The 16,318-nt window shown below is 38.9% G+C and overlaps 1 protein-coding gene and 1 pseudogene across 2 annotated transcripts in view; both read left to right on the top strand.

Annotated features, from left to right (window-relative positions):
- Nucleotides 1–16,318, top strand: part of SHROOM4 (shroom family member 4) — a 369,471-nt gene that overhangs the window by 131,707 nt on the left and 221,446 nt on the right. The gene's annotated exons all lie outside the window — the stretch shown is intronic.
- Nucleotides 9,522–11,012, top strand: LOC128577909 (chromodomain Y-like protein; annotated as a pseudogene).

The following is a 16,318-nucleotide window of genomic DNA, read 5'->3' as shown; positions in this document are numbered from 1 at the left end:
GATGCTTTACTAAGAATAATGTCTTCCACTTCCATCCAGGTTAATACGAAGGATGTAAAGTCTCCATTTTTTTTTAATGGCTGAATAGTATTCCATGGTATACATATACCACAGCTTGTTAATCCATTCCTGGGTTGGTGGGCATTTAGGCTGTTTCCACATTTTGGCGATTGTAAATTGAGCTGCAATAAACAGTCTACAAGTGGCCTTATGATAAAAGGATTTTTTTCCTTCTGGGTAGATGCCCAGTAATGGGATTGCAGGATCAAATGGGAGGTCTAGCTTGAGTGCTTTCAGGTTTCTCCATACTTCGTTCCAGAAACGTTATACTAGTTTACAGTCCCACCAGCAGTGTAAAAGTGTTCCCTTCTCTCCACATCCACGCCAGCATCTGCAGTTTTGAGATTTTGTGATGTGGGCCATTCTCACTGGGGTTAGATGATATCTCAGGGTTGTTTTGATTTGCATTTCACTAATATATAGAGATGATGAACATTTTTTCAGGTGTTTGTTAGCCATTCGTCTGTCATCTTTAGAGAATGTTCTATTCATGTCTCTTGCCCATTGATGTATGGGATTGTTGGCTTTTTTCATGTGGATTAATTTGAGTTCTCTATAGATCCTAGTTATCAAGCTTTTGTCTGATTGAAAATATGCAAATATCCTTTCCCATTGTGTAGGTTGTCTCTTTGCTTTGGTTATTGTCTCCTTAGCTGTACAGAAGCTTTTCAGTTGAATGAAGTCCCATTTGTTTATTTTTGTTGTTGCAATTGCCATGGCAGTCTTCTTCATGAAGTCTTTCCCCAGGCCAATATCTTCCAGTGTTTTTCCTATGCTTTCGTGGAGGATTTTTATTGTTTCATGCCTTAAATTTAAGTCCTTTATCCATCTTGAATCAATTTTTGTGAGTGGGGAAAGGTGTGGGTCCAGTTTCAGTCTTTTACATGTAGATATCCAGTTCTCCCAACACCATTTATTGAATAGGGAGTCTTTCCCCCAAGGTATGTTCTTGTTTGGTTTATGGAAGATTACGTGGCTTTAACATGTTAGTTTCATTTCTTGGTCTTCAATTCAATTCCAAGTGTCTATGTCTCTGTATTTGTGCCAGTACCATGCTGTCTTGAGCACTATGGCTTTGCAGTACAGACTAAAATCTGGTATGCTGATGCCCCCAGCTTTATTTTTGTTACAAAGAACTGTCTTAGTTATACGTTTTTTTTTTGATTCCATACAAAACGCATAATCATTTTTTCCAAATACGATGTTGGTATTTTGATAGGAATGGCATTGAATAGGGAGATTGCTTTGGGAAGTACAGACATTTTAACAATGTTGATTCTTACTGTCCATGAGCATGGTATGTTCTTCCATTTGTAATATCCTCTGCTATTTCCTGTCTGAGGATTTCATAGTTTTCTTTATAGACGTCCTTCACCTCCTTCGTTAGGTATATTCCTAGGTATTTCATTTTCTTTGAAACTATGGTGAAGGGAGTTTTGTCCTTAATTAGCTTCTCATCTTGACTATTATTGGTGTACACAAAGGCTACTGACTTGTGGACATTGATTTTATATCCTGAAACATTACTGTATTTTTTGATGACTTCTAGGAGTCTTGTGGTTGAGTCTTTGGGGTTCTTTAAGTATATGATCATGTTGTCAGCAAAGAGGGAGAGTTTGACCTCCTCTGCTCCCATTTGGATTCCCTTTATTTCCTCGTCTTGCCTAATTGTATTGGCTAGAAGTTCCAGCACTCTGTTGAATAGTAAAGGTGACAGAGGACAACCTTGTCTGGTTCCAGTTCTAAGAGGAAAAGCTTTCAGTTTTAGTCCATTCAGTAAAATATTGGCTGTGGGTTTGTCATAGATGGCTTCAATCAGTTTTAGAAATGTGCCACCTATGCCTATACTCTTCAGTGTTCTAATTAGAAAAGGATGCTGGATGTTAATCAAATGCTTTTTCTGCATCTATTGAGAGGATCATGTGATCTTTATTTTTGCCTCTGTTAATATGGTGGATAACGTATATGGACTTGCATATGTTAAACCAGCCTTTCATCCCTGGGATGAAGCCTACTTGATCATGATGAATGACTTTTTTAATGATAAGCTGTAATCTATTAGCTAGGATTTTGTTGAGAATTGTTGCATCTATATTCGTAAGTGAGACTGGTCTGAAATTCTCCTTTTTGTTTGGGTCTTTTCCTGGTTTTGGTATCAGCGTGATGTTTGCTGATTACACCAGCGGTGCATCTTACAAGGGTATATGTGAAACTTGGTAAACGGTCTGTAAAGCTAGTGAATGATGTCCCATGATAATACGAATGTACACAGCTATGATTTAATAAAAATAAAAAAAGAATGTGTTGGGGAAGATTCCTTCTTCCTCAATTTTTTGGAATAATTTCTGCAGTACAGGAATAAGCTCTTCCTTGAAGATTTGATAGAATTCTGGAGTGAAGCCATCTGGACCAGGGCATTTTTTGGTTGGAAGATTTTTTATTGTTTCTTTGATCTCAGTGCTTGAAATTGGTCTGTTCAGGAGCTCTATTTCTTCCTGGCTGAGTCTAGGGAGAGGGTGTGATTCCAAATATGGATCCATTTCCTTCACATTGTCAAATTTCTGGGGATAGTGTTTCTGGTATTATTCAGAGATGATCTCTTGTATCTCTGTGGAATCAGTTGTTATTTCCCCTTTATCATTTCTGATTTAGGTTACTAGAGATTTTACTTTTCTATTCCTCGTTAGTCTGGCCAATGGTTTATCTATTTTATTTATTTTTTCAAAAAACCAACTCCTTGTTTCGTTAATTTTCTGAATGATTCTTTTGTTTTCAATTTCATTGATCTCTGATTTGATTTTGGATATTTCTTTTCTTCTACTGAGTTTAGGCTTAGATTGTTCTTCTTTTTCCAATTCCATAAGATCTCTTGTGAGATTGTTGATGTGCTCTCTTTCAGTTTTTCGAATGTAGGCATCTGAAGCGATCAATTTTCCTCTCAAAACTGCTTTTGCAGTATCCCACAGGTTTTGGTAGCTTGTGTCTTCATTGTTGTTATGCTCAAGGAAGTTAATGATTTCCTGTTTTATTTCTTCCTGCACACATCTGTTATTCAACAGAAGACTGTTTAGTTTCCATGCCTTTGGGTGGGGTCGAGCATTTTTGTTAGAGTTGAGTTCCACCTTTAGAGCCTTATGGTCTGAGAAGATACAAGGTAAAATTTCAATTCTTTTGATTCTGTTGATATTTGTTTTGTGTCCCAGGATATGATCAATTTTGGAGAATGTTCCATGGGGTGATGAGAAGAATGTATATTCTTTATCTTTGTGATGGAGTATTCTATATACATCTATCAAGCACAGTTGTTCTAGGGTCTCATTTAAATCTCTTATATCTTTATTTAATTTCTGTTTAGAGGATCTGTCCAGCTCTGTAAGAGGAGTGTTAAAGTCCCCGGTGATTATGGTATTATCAGATATCATATTGCTCAGACTGAGTAAGGTCTGTTTCAAGAATCTGGGAGCATTTAAATTGGTTGCATTGATATTTAGAATTGAAATGTCTTCTTGTTGTATTTTTCCCTTGACCAATATAAAGTGACCATCTTTGTCTTTTTTGACTTTAGTTGCTTTAAATCCACATGTATCTGAAAATAAGATTGCAACTCCTCTTTTCTTCTGAATTCCATTTGCCTGAAAAGTTGTCTTCCAACCCTTGACTCAGAGCTTTAATTTGTCTTTTGAAGGCAGGTGTGTTTCTTGCAGACAGCAAATGGCTGGCTTGTGTTTTTTAATCCAGTCAACCAATCTATGTCTCTTCACTGGGGAATTCAAGCCATTAACATTTATTGAGATAATTGATAAGTGTGGTAGTATTCTTTTCATCTTATTTTGTGAGAGTCCATTGCTTAGTTTTATCTTTTGCATCAGTGTGGAGGTTAGGTTCTGTCCTTTAATTTCTGAGTTCTTACTTTGCTGCTCATCCATTGTGGTGGTCAGTGTGCAGAACAGGTTGAAGTATTTCCTGTAGAGCTGGTCTTGTTGTGGCAAATTTCCTCAATGTTTGTATATCCGTAAATGATTTGATTTCTCCGTCAATTTTGAAGCTTAGCTTAGCAGGGTACAGAATTCTGGGCTGGAAATTGTTCTGTTTAAGTAGATTAAAGGTAGATGACCATTGTGTTCTTTCATTAGAGAAGTTGCGGTCACTCTGATGGATTTGTCCCTGTAGATCAACTGGCGCTTACTCCTGGCAGCTTGCAGAATCTTTTATTTTGTCTTGACATTGGACAGGTTCATCACAATGTGTCTTGGAGAAGCTCGGTTAGAGTTGAGGCAACCTGGGGTCCGATATCCCTCTGAAAGCAGTGTGTCCGAATCTTTGGTGATATTTGGGAAATTTTCTTTTATAATATTCTCTAGTATGGCTTCCATTCCTCTGGGGCATTCTTCTTCCCCTTCTGGAATTCCTATAACTCGTATGTTGGAATGCTTCATAAAGTCCCATGATTCTGACAGTGAACGTTGTGCTTTCTCTCTCTTCTTTTCTGCTTCTTTTACTATCTGAGTTATCTCAAGAACTTTGTCTTCTAACTCTGAAATTCTTTCTTCTGCATCGTCTAACCTGTTGCTGATACTTTCCATTGCATCTTTAAGTTCCCTAATTGACTGTTTCATTTTCTTCAGCTCTGCTATATCCTTTTTGTATTCTTCATCTCGTTCTTCTCTTATTTGATTCTGTTTTTGGATTTCCTTTTGGTTATTTTCCACTTTATTAGCAGTTTCCTTCCTTGTTTCCATCATTTATTTCATTGTTTTCAACATGTGTATTCTAAATTCCCTTTCTGTCATTCCTAACATTTCTTTATAGGTGGAATCATCTGCAGTAGCTACCTCATGGTCCCTTGGCTGGGTTGTTCTGGACTGGTCCTTCATGTTGACTGGAGTTTTCTGCTGATTCTTCCTCATGAGTGATTTCTTTTATCTGTTTCCTTGCCCTAATTTTCCTTTCACTTCCTCTTGCTGTTTAAGTTCTCGTGCCTGTGGGCTAAGGGTTACAGGACCAGAAGGGTGAGAAGGTTGAAGAGCAAAAAAGCGATGAAAGAGAGGAGGACTGAGTGATAAGAAAAACAAAGAAAAATAGAGAAAGGAGGTGGGTGCCCCTGAGGGTTAGGGCTGCAAGGCGGCTCAGACCCCGCCCTTAGGCTACTTGGTCGCTGGATTACCAGCTCCCACCCATACCAGCTCCCACCCAATTCTAGCTCTGTGATCCTGAGGGCAGAGCTTGCCGGGGCAGATCGCTCACAATGGCTCCCTGTGACCCATAGCCAAACACTATTAGCTCCGTCTGGCTCAGCGGCTCAGACTGGGGCCCTGGACAACGGGCAAAATTCTCCACACTCCCGCTCAGGCTCTCCCCAAGGCAGTTCAACTCAGTGCCAAGTCCAAAGACACCAAAACAGTTCACAGGTAAGTTCTTTCTGGTTTTCAGTCTCACTGCTACTGAACTTACAGTTGCGGGCTGGTTTAGATGGATTGAACACACACGACCACTTGCCAGTTTTCCACTGTTGTAGTCCTCCTCTTGGGGTCCAGAAGTCTCTCGCTGACTCCCTGTATCCTCGCAGGGGTGATGATAGGCAGATCCCACCAGCCAGAGATGCCTGGAGTCCTATCTCCCCAGGCTTATGGTGCCCAGATGCAAGGATGCTGTTACTCGGCCACCATCTTGCTCCGCCTAAGAACCAACTTCTTATTTCATTAATTTTCTGAGTGATTATTTTATTTTCAATTTATTTATTTCTAATTGAATTTTGGTTCTGTCTTTTCCTCTGTTACATTTGGGATTAGATTGTTCTTCCTTTTTCATTTCCTTAAGATGATTCATTAGTTTGTTGATTTGCTTTCTTTCTGTTTGGGTGATGTAGGCATCTACTGTGATAAATTTACCTCTTAAGACTACATTTGCAGTATCCAACAGGTTTTGGTAACTTGTAGCTTCATTATTCTTATGTTCTAGGAATTTAACAATTTCTTTCTTTACCTCTGCCTTGACCCAATTGTCATTCACCATAAGGTTGTTTAATTTCTATGCCTTTGTGTGGGGATGAAAGTTTTTGTTGGAATTGAGCTTGACCTGTATTGCCTTGTGGTCTGAGAAGATACAAGATATAATTTCAATACTTTTAATTCTGTTGAGGTTTGATTTATATCCTAAGATATGATCTATTTTGGACTGTGTTCTACGGGCTGATGAGAAGAACAAATATTCCTTATCTTGAGAATGATGTGTTCTTATGTGTCCATTCAGTCCATTTGTTCTAGTGTCACATTTAAGTTCCTTGTAGATTTATTTAGTTTAGTGGATCTATCCAGTTCTGTCAGAGGGATGTTCAATTTCCCAGCAATTATGATGTTGTAAGACAACATACTGCTCAGACCAATCAAAGTCTGTTAAGATTAATCTGGGAGCATTTACGTTGCATGCACAATTACTTAGTATTGAAATGTATCTGGTAGTATTGTTCCCTTGACCAGTATGAAGTGACATTATTTGTCTTTCTTAATTTTAATTGCTTTAAATCCACTTGTATCTCAAAATAAGATTGTGACCCCTCCTTTCTTCTGATTTCCATTTGCGTAATATACTATTTTCCATTCCTTTATCCTGAATCTTGATTTTTCTTTCAAGGTTAGGAAAGCATGTTCCTGGATACATCATATGGATGGCTTGTGCTTTGTTATCCAATCAGCCACCCTGTTCATCTTCTGTGGTGATTTCAAGCCATTAACATTTATTGAGAGAATTGATAAGTGTGCTGGAGTTTTATTCATCTTATTTTGTGAAAGACTGTTGCTTAGTTTTATACTTTGTGCAATTGTGCACACTACGTTTTATCCTTTATTTTCTGGGTGTTTCCTTTGCCTGGTGGCCCGTTTTCCATTTGGTGGTATGAAGAATAGGTCAAAATATGTCCTGTAAAGGTGGTCTTTTGGGGGGAATTTCCTCAATGTTTGCACATCAGTAAATGATTTGAATTCTCTATTTATTTTGAAACTTAGGTTAGCCAGATACAGAATTCTGGGGTTAAAAATTGTTTTGTTTAAGAATTTATTAGGTGTAGAATATAAATGTCTTAACACAATAACTAAGAAAATGCCAGGAAGGCTATGTTAACCAGTTTGATGAAAACATTTCAAATTGTATATAAAACCAGCATATTGTACCCCATGATTGTATTAATGTATACAGCTATGATTTAATACATATAAAAAAGAAGGATAAAAGTATATGACCATTTTCTTCTGGCTTGGAAAGTTTTAGATGAACAATCTGCAGTCACCCTGATGGATCTGCCCCTGTAGCTTACAGAATTCTCCCTCTACCTGCTTACAAAATTATCTCTTTTGTCTTGATTTTGGACAGTTTCATTTAAATGTGTCTTGGAGATGCTCTGTTTGTGTTGAAATGACCTAAGGTTCAATATCCCTCTAAAATGAGTGCATTGGAATCTTTATGAAGCTTGGGAAATTTTCTTTTATGACATCCTCCAGTAAGGCTTCCTATCCTTTGGGACGTTCTTCTTCTCTGTTAGGGATACCTATAATTCATATATTTGAATGCTTTGTGAATTCCCATATTTCTCTGAGTGAATGTTCTGCTTTCTATCTCTTCTTTTTTGCCTTTTTAACTATCTGGGTTAGATCATGAACTTTATCCTCTATCTCTGAGAGTCTTTCTCCTGCATGGTCTAATCTGTTGTTGATACTTTCTACTGCATCTCTAAGTTCCCTGATTCACTTCTTCATTTCCTTAAGCTCTGCAATTTGCTCTGTATGTTCTTCATATCTTTCATCCACCTTTTGGTTTTGTTTTTCCACTTTCTTGTCAATTCCTTTTATTGCCTTTACCAGCTATATTTTAAATTCCTTTTCTATCATTTATATTACTTCGTCATAGGTGGAGTCCTCGACAGTAGTTGCCTCATGGTCCCTTGGATGGGTTGCTCTGTTTTGGTTTTTCATTTTGCCAGAATTTCTCTGTTAGTTCCTCCTAATTTTTGTGGTTCCTGCTTTTCTACTTTTTTACTTTCACTGCTCCTTTTTCCTTCTCACTGCCTCCTTCACTTTCAATTCTTTGTCTTGGTACTTAGGTGTTGAAGTGGCCTCTTGAAATAAGTAGAAAAGGAAGATAAGGGTACAGAGCAAGCAGGGAAAAAGAAGAGGAAAAGAAAGAAAAACCTAACAGAAAAAAAAGAAGAAGGGGGCTGAAAGAAAAGAATTTTGGAAAAGGAGAGAAGAAGGACAGAAAAAGAGAAAGAGAGTAACAGGAGAAATGGTGTTGTTCAGCAGGGTGCTATGGGCACAGCTGCAACTCCAGGACTTTGGAGTGTGGGCTGTGAAGGTTCCTCAATGCCTTATCACCCTGGACAAAAGCAAGACTCCCACCTCCACAAAATATTGAAAGAGAAAGAAAAGAAAAAATACAAATTCAGCAGTATGTTGCAATGGAGACCTGTCAATACTGCCTTTCCAAAGGTGAAGGCTAGTAGGACACCCTAGACCATGTGCTGTGATCTCCTTGAGGTAGACCACTGCCATGACCTCCCCAGCACTCAGAGAAAAGGAAGAATAATAAGAACAGATAAATAAAATTAACAATACAATTATATATGATAAAGAATATAGGGAATATTGTATCTGTTGTATGAAAAATTTATGTGAGAAAGATGAAAAATGTAGAAGAATCTTTACCAAAGAGAGAAAGAAGGAGAGAAATAAAAAAGAAAGACTAAAAGGGACTGAAAAATCATAACAAAAATGTGGGAAGCCCTTGCTATTGAAGAAAGTAAAAATGAAAAATCCAATCAACCAAAGGGGAAGGGGAAGAAAACATATATATAGGATGGACTTAAAGTTTGTGTGCAATCTAAATGAGTTAACTATTTAAACTGCACACAAACTTTATGTCTAACATATGTGTGTGTGTGTATGTGTCAATATATTGCCTGGACACCAGGTGGTGCTGTGGTATTAGAAGACAGAGAACACACACTGATTTTGTGTGTGTGCGTGTATGTACGTACTAAGAAATATTAGTTTTATTTAACCAGTTTCATAGCTGAATATTCTATAAAAACTTTACAGATTGTACAGTTTATATATAGTTCTAACTACTGAACAAAAAAGTAGGTCCCACAGATGCAAAAATACTGTACCAATCAATCCAAGGTAAAGCGTTTTTACACACTGTACAGCTCTCCACATGGCTGGGGAGGTGGTTAGTTCCAAGTGTAAACTTCAAAACTGTACAAAAATAAGGTTTTGATTTTATTTTGATCTTCTTCATACATTCAATATGATTTCAAGCTCAGAAGCCAAACTTATAATAGGCATCTGTAGTCTGGATTCAGTACCCATTCCTGAAAGGAATGCACGTGTCTATTCATACAGAACACTCTTGGACACCATACCATACTCAGTATATTGTACAGACATAAAAGTAGAGACTTAGAACATTAAATGTCAAATATAAGGATCTCTCCAAACAATGCTAGAAAACAGATCTCCAGATCCACTAACAGTAATTTTTCTAAAACCTCTTCTAAGGTGCTAGTGATTGGCAAAGACCACGAGTCTAAAAACAACCAGTTGTTTGCTGCCCACCATAAATTCAGGAAAAACACAGTTTCATCTCTGTTGAGCTGGAAAAATATGTGCCTAGCAAAGTCAGGTATCAAGATACTTGTGCCTAAGACCCCTATGAAGAACCTCAGTGCCTAAGACCCCTATGAAGGACCTCAGTGGGTGGCTTTCAGAATGAGAAGTCTAAGAAATTAGACCCCATCGAGAAAGGTCAAGAAGACACAGTGGCACTTGAGGTCATAGCAGAGAAGTTGATTGGAGCTCTTTGGGGCCCTGGTGTGGAGAAGACTAGGGTGGGGAGCAGGCCCCAGATACACCCACTAATGCCTCAGGTGCCTGGCCCTATAACTACAGCCATGGCCACCACTTAGCCATGAATGGGAACAGTACATCTCCATTTGTGGATGCATTAATGGCCAATGGAACAGCCAACATACAGACATCTGTTACAGGAGTGACAGCTTGGAAAAGGAAATTTACTGACAACAGAAGAGACCAGCCTTTTGACAAGCGGTTATGTTTCAGTGTGAGGCAAACAGATAGTGCCTACAGATATAGAGATATTATCATCAGTAAGCAGGATGGCTTCACCCACATATTGTTATCCACAAAATCATCACAGAATAACTCTCTAAATCCAGAGGTAATGAAAGAAGTCCAGAGTACTCTGACCACAGTGGCTGCTGACAACAGCAAGTTGGTTTTGCTCAACGCAGTTAGCAGTGTTTTTGTTGTGGCTTCGACTTTATTTATTTTATACAGCATTTAACAGATGACAGAAAAAGAGAAAGCACTAAAATTGTGGAAGCTGTAAGAAACTTCATTATTGTAGCAGTAAATGCCCTGGCCACTGGACTAGGAGCATCATATTGCCTCTTTGTGATGTGGTTTGGGCTAACAAAAAGGCTTGGTCTCAAACATCATATATTACCTCCAGACAGTGTCCAGATGGCTGTTTTACCATTATGTTTCCCAAGATTATGGGAGGAGCATCTGTAAATGAAATGTTGCTCAGCGGGCAGAAGCTGACCACATAGGAGGCAGGAGGCATGTAGCAAGGGCCTGGTCTCACAGGTGTTCTGGGCTGGGATCTTCACCCAAGAAGTCATGGTTCAAATTAAGGAGCTTGCCTCATGTAATACAGTTGTGCTTGAGGAATCCAAAGCTCTCATGTGCTGTAACATAAAGATGGAGCTGAAACAAGCCAATGAGAGGGAGTGTGAAATACTGAAGAAAATCTGGGGCTCTGCCCAGAGGATGGACTCCATGTTAAAGTATTTGCAGAGGAAGATCGATGAGCTTTTATTGCCAGGCTGCCTGCTGATGATCATGGAATTGGCTCCAAGTTGCCCTAGTTCATCCTCATAGCCTGAAACAAGTTCACCCATCACTCATGCTTAGAAACAGGACTGGAAACATCCGAGCTATTTATTAATCAAGAAGTTTTTAAATACAGTAGCTTTAAAATAAATAACTATAAAGCTTCTTTGTCCAAACATTGTTGTTTTATACTTACATATATGCAAGTATAAAAGTATAACGTGAGCACTATACTGCCCTGGGAAGCTCTCATTTTTGTTTTCTTTGGCTAGTACTGTGTAAAAGACAGCCGTGTTTCATTGCTTTTGGATGATGGAAAAGTCTGGAGTAATGTTTGTTTTCCTCATTTTTTTCCTCCTAATACACAGAATCTAAAGGGGTATTAGGCACCCTCACTGTCCCTGCCCCAAATAGAGATAAGGAAAGATCTGAGACATTGCCTTTGTCTCCAAGAAGGTACAAACACCTCAGATGAAAAATTCTAAATCAAAAGTAAGACTTTTTCTTAGAATACATATTTATGATGAAAAATCCACTGAAAACAAACCTCTAAACCAGACCTACCTATGCCTAAGATTCATATTGAGGTATCAGTTGATTTCCCCCTTTTAAAATATGCCTAGTTCTTACCCAGTTAATGCAAAGAAACCACTATCTCTAGAAGAAAGCTTGTTTTGCAATATTAGTGAATCACTGACTAGCTTAAGTATGAATATCTAAGTTATAGGTTAGGCCTAGTAGGTTATAAATAGTTTTCCTGACTCTTTTGAAAAATAACTACATAAATGCTTCTTGTTGCTGGGTGAGAAATACTACTTTATATACAATTTTGTTTTTCTATTTGCAGGTAAGATTGATGTATTACACCAAAGGAAAGTATTTTTATGTTTATAAAGTATAATTTTTAGGTTCACTTAGAGTTTATTTTATTTAATAAGTTAAAATTTGGTGGCGCCTGTGGCTCAAAGTGGTAGGGCACTGGCCCCATATGCAGGAGGTGGTGGGTTCAAACCCAGGGCCTGCCAAAAACCTCAAAACAAAACAAAAAAATTTAAAATTCTTTAGGGACACTATTAAATGCAGGAACTCCTTTCAAAGAAAAAAGAACTACCTTATATTTCACATACTGATTTTGTTGTGAAAAATGAGTGCCACAGAACTACTCTAGTTGCTGAGGAGATCAGGTCCTGTCTTCCTGACTTAGTTGCCCTCAATCAGTGTCTGGTTGTTTTGTCAGCATTCAGTCTGCATGGGGTTGAGGTCTTAATGCTCTTACCAGATTTCTTAGAAGGCAGGTCTCACAGTGCCCCATGACAACAATCCTTGGGGGTGCAGGCACTGCTCAGCTCACTGCAAGAGTGGATGCCCGAGCTCAGTGGGTGCTACAGCTGGCCATGCTCTAGGTCTATTTAGCTCATTTCTCCTACATGGCCTTCCCAATGACAGCCCAGCTAGCAGCCAAGCAGATAGGACATCCATCCCATCCAGGACTCAAACTCAGCCGCTGAACATTGTTTGAGTCCACCTACCCATTTAGGCCTTCCCAGGCTGCTCCAGTAAGTGGATTAGCCCCAAATAAAAAGCTGCCAGGCAGCTCCTTCCTGTCCCCAATCCTCTGTTTGTAGGCTGCCCATTCCCACATACTTGTCTTCTGTGCTGGTTTTCTTCAGCATCAGACCTGCTCGCTCCTGTGGTCCACCACCGCTCCTCTGTGCCCCTGGGGTGATGTCTCCAGGTAGGTTCCCTCAGCTGAAGATGGCTGGAATTTTCTTTCCCCTGCCTTGCTGCCAGTAGCTAGCAGGGAGAAGTTTCTATTCCACCATCTTCCTCTGTCCCCTCTAGTTTTAACATTTTGACTATACTGTGTCTGGATGTGGATCATTTTGTTTCTCCTTAGAGTTTGTTAAGCTTCCTGGATTTGTAGATTAACCTTGTCTATCAAATTTGAGAAGTTTATAGTCATTATTTTTGTACTTTTTTAGTTTCTTTTCTCCCTTACTATTACACCCAGCATGCATATATTTGTATGCTTAATGGTTTCCCACATTTCTCTGAGGCTGTATTCAGTTTTTCTATTTTATTTTGTTATTCATTTTGTATAATCCCTATTCATATGTTTCAAGTTTATTTATTCTTTCTTCTGCCCACTCAAATCTACTATTGAGTCCTTCTAGTAAAGATTTTATTTGGGTTATTATATTTTCAACTCCAGAATTCTATCTTGTTCTCTTTACAATGTCTATCTGTTTATTGGTATTCTCTATTTGATGAGTATTTATCATATCTTCCTTTCATTGTTTAATTATGCTTTTTGAAGTTATTTTGATTTTTTTTGTAATACCTGATTTGTAGTCTTTAGTAAATCCAACAGATTCTTCAAAGGCTATTTCTTTTGCCTGCCTTTTTTCTTATGTATGGTCCATGCTTTCCTGTTTGATTCATATCTTGTAAATTTTTTAAAAAACTGGACTATTAAAATAATATATGAATGCTTTTTCATATCAATAATATGTGAAGCAGAGTTAGGTAATAATCATCTACCCATTTCTAAGACTTGTTATTTGTTTGGCCATCTGTTTATTTTTTGATTTCTCTAGAATAATTCTGTAAAGCATAGTTCTTCTACAGTGTGCAGCCTCTGATGTCCGTGTTCAATTTTTTCTTTATTCTTTTGGCTTGACTTCTTAGTGGTCACCCTTGGGTCCACATGAACCATTTATTCATCAAAGATTATGCTTATTCCTCTTTAGCCAGTTAGACTTTGACTTTTAACTTTTGAATATGTATGTAGCTTCGAGTTTGTTTTTACAATTCACAGTGTTTATGACATTTTTTACATTTAGCCATATGTTCTCTCTCTGGTGTTTTCAGTGGGAGGGCAGCCTTGTGTATGCACACAATGTACCAGAGCACAATGTTTGTGTGTGACTTTATTTTTAGGCCTCGATTCTTAGGAACATGGCCTGGGCTAGAATACTTTATTGTTTAGCCGGTGTTTTATCAGAGGTTATGTTCAAGCTTTTTGAGTTCACAGAACCTGCACCTCAGGTGCTGTCTTTGCCACTGCCTGGTCTCACTGCCATTTGTATTCCAGCAGCACATGGTTAGCTGTCAGTTCTAGCCTCTGCCTGCCCTCCTTTCTCTGGGCTAATGATCCCCTGAGGGCCGGGTGCGTCTCAGTCTCAGTAAAGCAGTCCGCTGGGTCAGCACTGCCCTGGGAATCTACCGGCTCTGTGTGTGTGTTTTCTAATCCCTTTACTCCACCCAGGTCGGTACCACCTCAGGCAAATCCTTTACTCACAGGGCCTGCATTTCCGTCCCAGATCTGTTCTACCAGTGGGTGCCACCTGAGAAGATGCCTGGCCTCCTCTGGTTGCCCAGAGAGACAGGGGGTGTGACTCTGGAATATCCTGGGGTGAGCCCCATTGTTGCCAAAAACGGCTGCTGCTTTGTGCCTCAAGGCACCACCACTCCTGTGTGGTTCCTTCTCAGTCCACCATCCTCTCCTCACTTCTGTGCCTCAGAATTAGCACTGACCAGCAGCAGTCCACGCCCTGTCCACACTTCCTAAGAAAATAGCCAAGAATCTGGACTCCCAGGGGACAGGCTTCCAGACATCAGAGTGAAAGTGGAGGGGAGTGCTGGTAGGTCAGAATTGCAGTTAGAGAATATATACAGTTTTATACAGTTTAATGCCTGGCAGGAGAGCGCCATTGCACCCTAGTAGGGGAAGTATTTCCAGTTTTTAAAGGGTCTCTCCCATGGGATATAATGGGAGAACATTGGAACTCTGCTCGTTTGTTTATGGAGCACTCCAAGCTGTTCTCATGGGGGTGGGGACTCCCATCCGCTTGGGGATGGATTTTGTAATGTATCCTTGAGGTCGCAGCTCACCTCAGCAGGGTTGGTGTGTATTCTTCAACCTTCTCTCTTGGCCCAGCTCTAATCCGCCAGGTTACTTGCTAAATTTCTGTCCTTTAACTGTACTTCTGGATGGGAGCCTCTGTGGAAAGCTGGCTTCAGTCAGCCATCTTGCCTCCACCCACTGTGAAGTTCTCCTCTTTAGTTGGGTCTTTTCCTGGTTTTAGTATCAGGGTGATTTTTGCTTTGTAGAACATGCTGGGGAAGATTTCCTTCCTCCTCAATTTTTTGGAATAATTTCTGCAGTATGGAGATAAACTCTTCTTTGAAGGTTGGATAAAATTCTGGTGTGAAGCCATCTGGACCAGGGAATTTTTTTGTGGGGGGAGATTTTATTGTTTCTTTGATCTCAGTGCTTGAAATTGGTCTGATCAGGAGTTCCATTTCTTCTGAGCTAAGTCTAGGGAGAGGGCGTGATTCCAAATATTGATCCATTTCCTTCACATTGTCAAATTTCTGGGCATAGAGTTTCTTGTAGTATCCAGAGATAATCTCTTGTATCTCTGTGGGATCAGTTGTTATTTCCCCTTTATCTTTTCTGATTGAGGTTACTAGAGATTTTATTTTTCGATTTGTAGTTAGTCTGGCCAAAGGTATATCTATTTTATATATTTATTCAAAAAATCAACTCCTTGATTCATTAATTTTATGAATGATTCTTTTGTTCTCAACTTCATTAATGTCTGATTTAATTTTGGATATTTCTTTTCTTCTGCTGTGTTTTGGCTTATATTGCTCTTCTTTTACCAATTCCATAAGATGGCTGTGAGTTTGCTGATGCACCCTCTTTCTGTTTTTTGCATGTAGCCATCGATTAATTAAAGTGATTAATTTTCCTCTCAGGACTGCTTTTGCTATATCCCACAGGTTTTGGTAGCTTGTGTCTTCATTGTTGTTATGCTCAAGGAAGTTAATAATCTCCTCTTTTATTTCTTCCTGCACCCAACTGTCATTCAGTATATGGTGGTTTAATTTCTATGCCTTTTTGTGGGGTTGAACGTTTTTGTTGGAGTTGAGTTCCACCTTTAGTGCTGAGAAGATACAAGATAAAATTTCAGTTCCTTTGATTCTATTGAGATTTGTTTTGTGTCCTAGGATATGATCAATTTTGGAGAATATTCCATGGGGCAATGAGAAGAGTGTATATTCTTTAGCTTTGGGAATTAATGTTCTATATATGTCTATCAAGCACAGTTGTTCTAGGATCTCATTTAAGTCTCTTATAACTTTGTTTAATTTCTGTTTAGAGTATCCGCCCAGCTCTTAAAGAGGGGTGTTAAAGTCCCCTGTTATTATGGTGTTATAGGATATCATATCGCTCAGACAAAGTAAGGTCTGTTTCAAAAATCTGGGAGCATTTAAGTTTAGGGTGCATAAATATTTAGAATTGAAATGTCTTCTTGTATTTTTCCCTTGACCAGTATGAAATCACC

This window comes from Nycticebus coucang, chromosome X (genome assembly GCF_027406575.1).
Source record: "Nycticebus coucang isolate mNycCou1 chromosome X, mNycCou1.pri, whole genome shotgun sequence".
Lineage (NCBI taxonomy): Eukaryota > Metazoa > Chordata > Mammalia > Primates > Lorisidae > Nycticebus > Nycticebus coucang.
The sequence above is the reverse complement of the archived record's forward strand: the minus strand, read 5'-3'. Positions and strand labels throughout refer to the sequence as shown.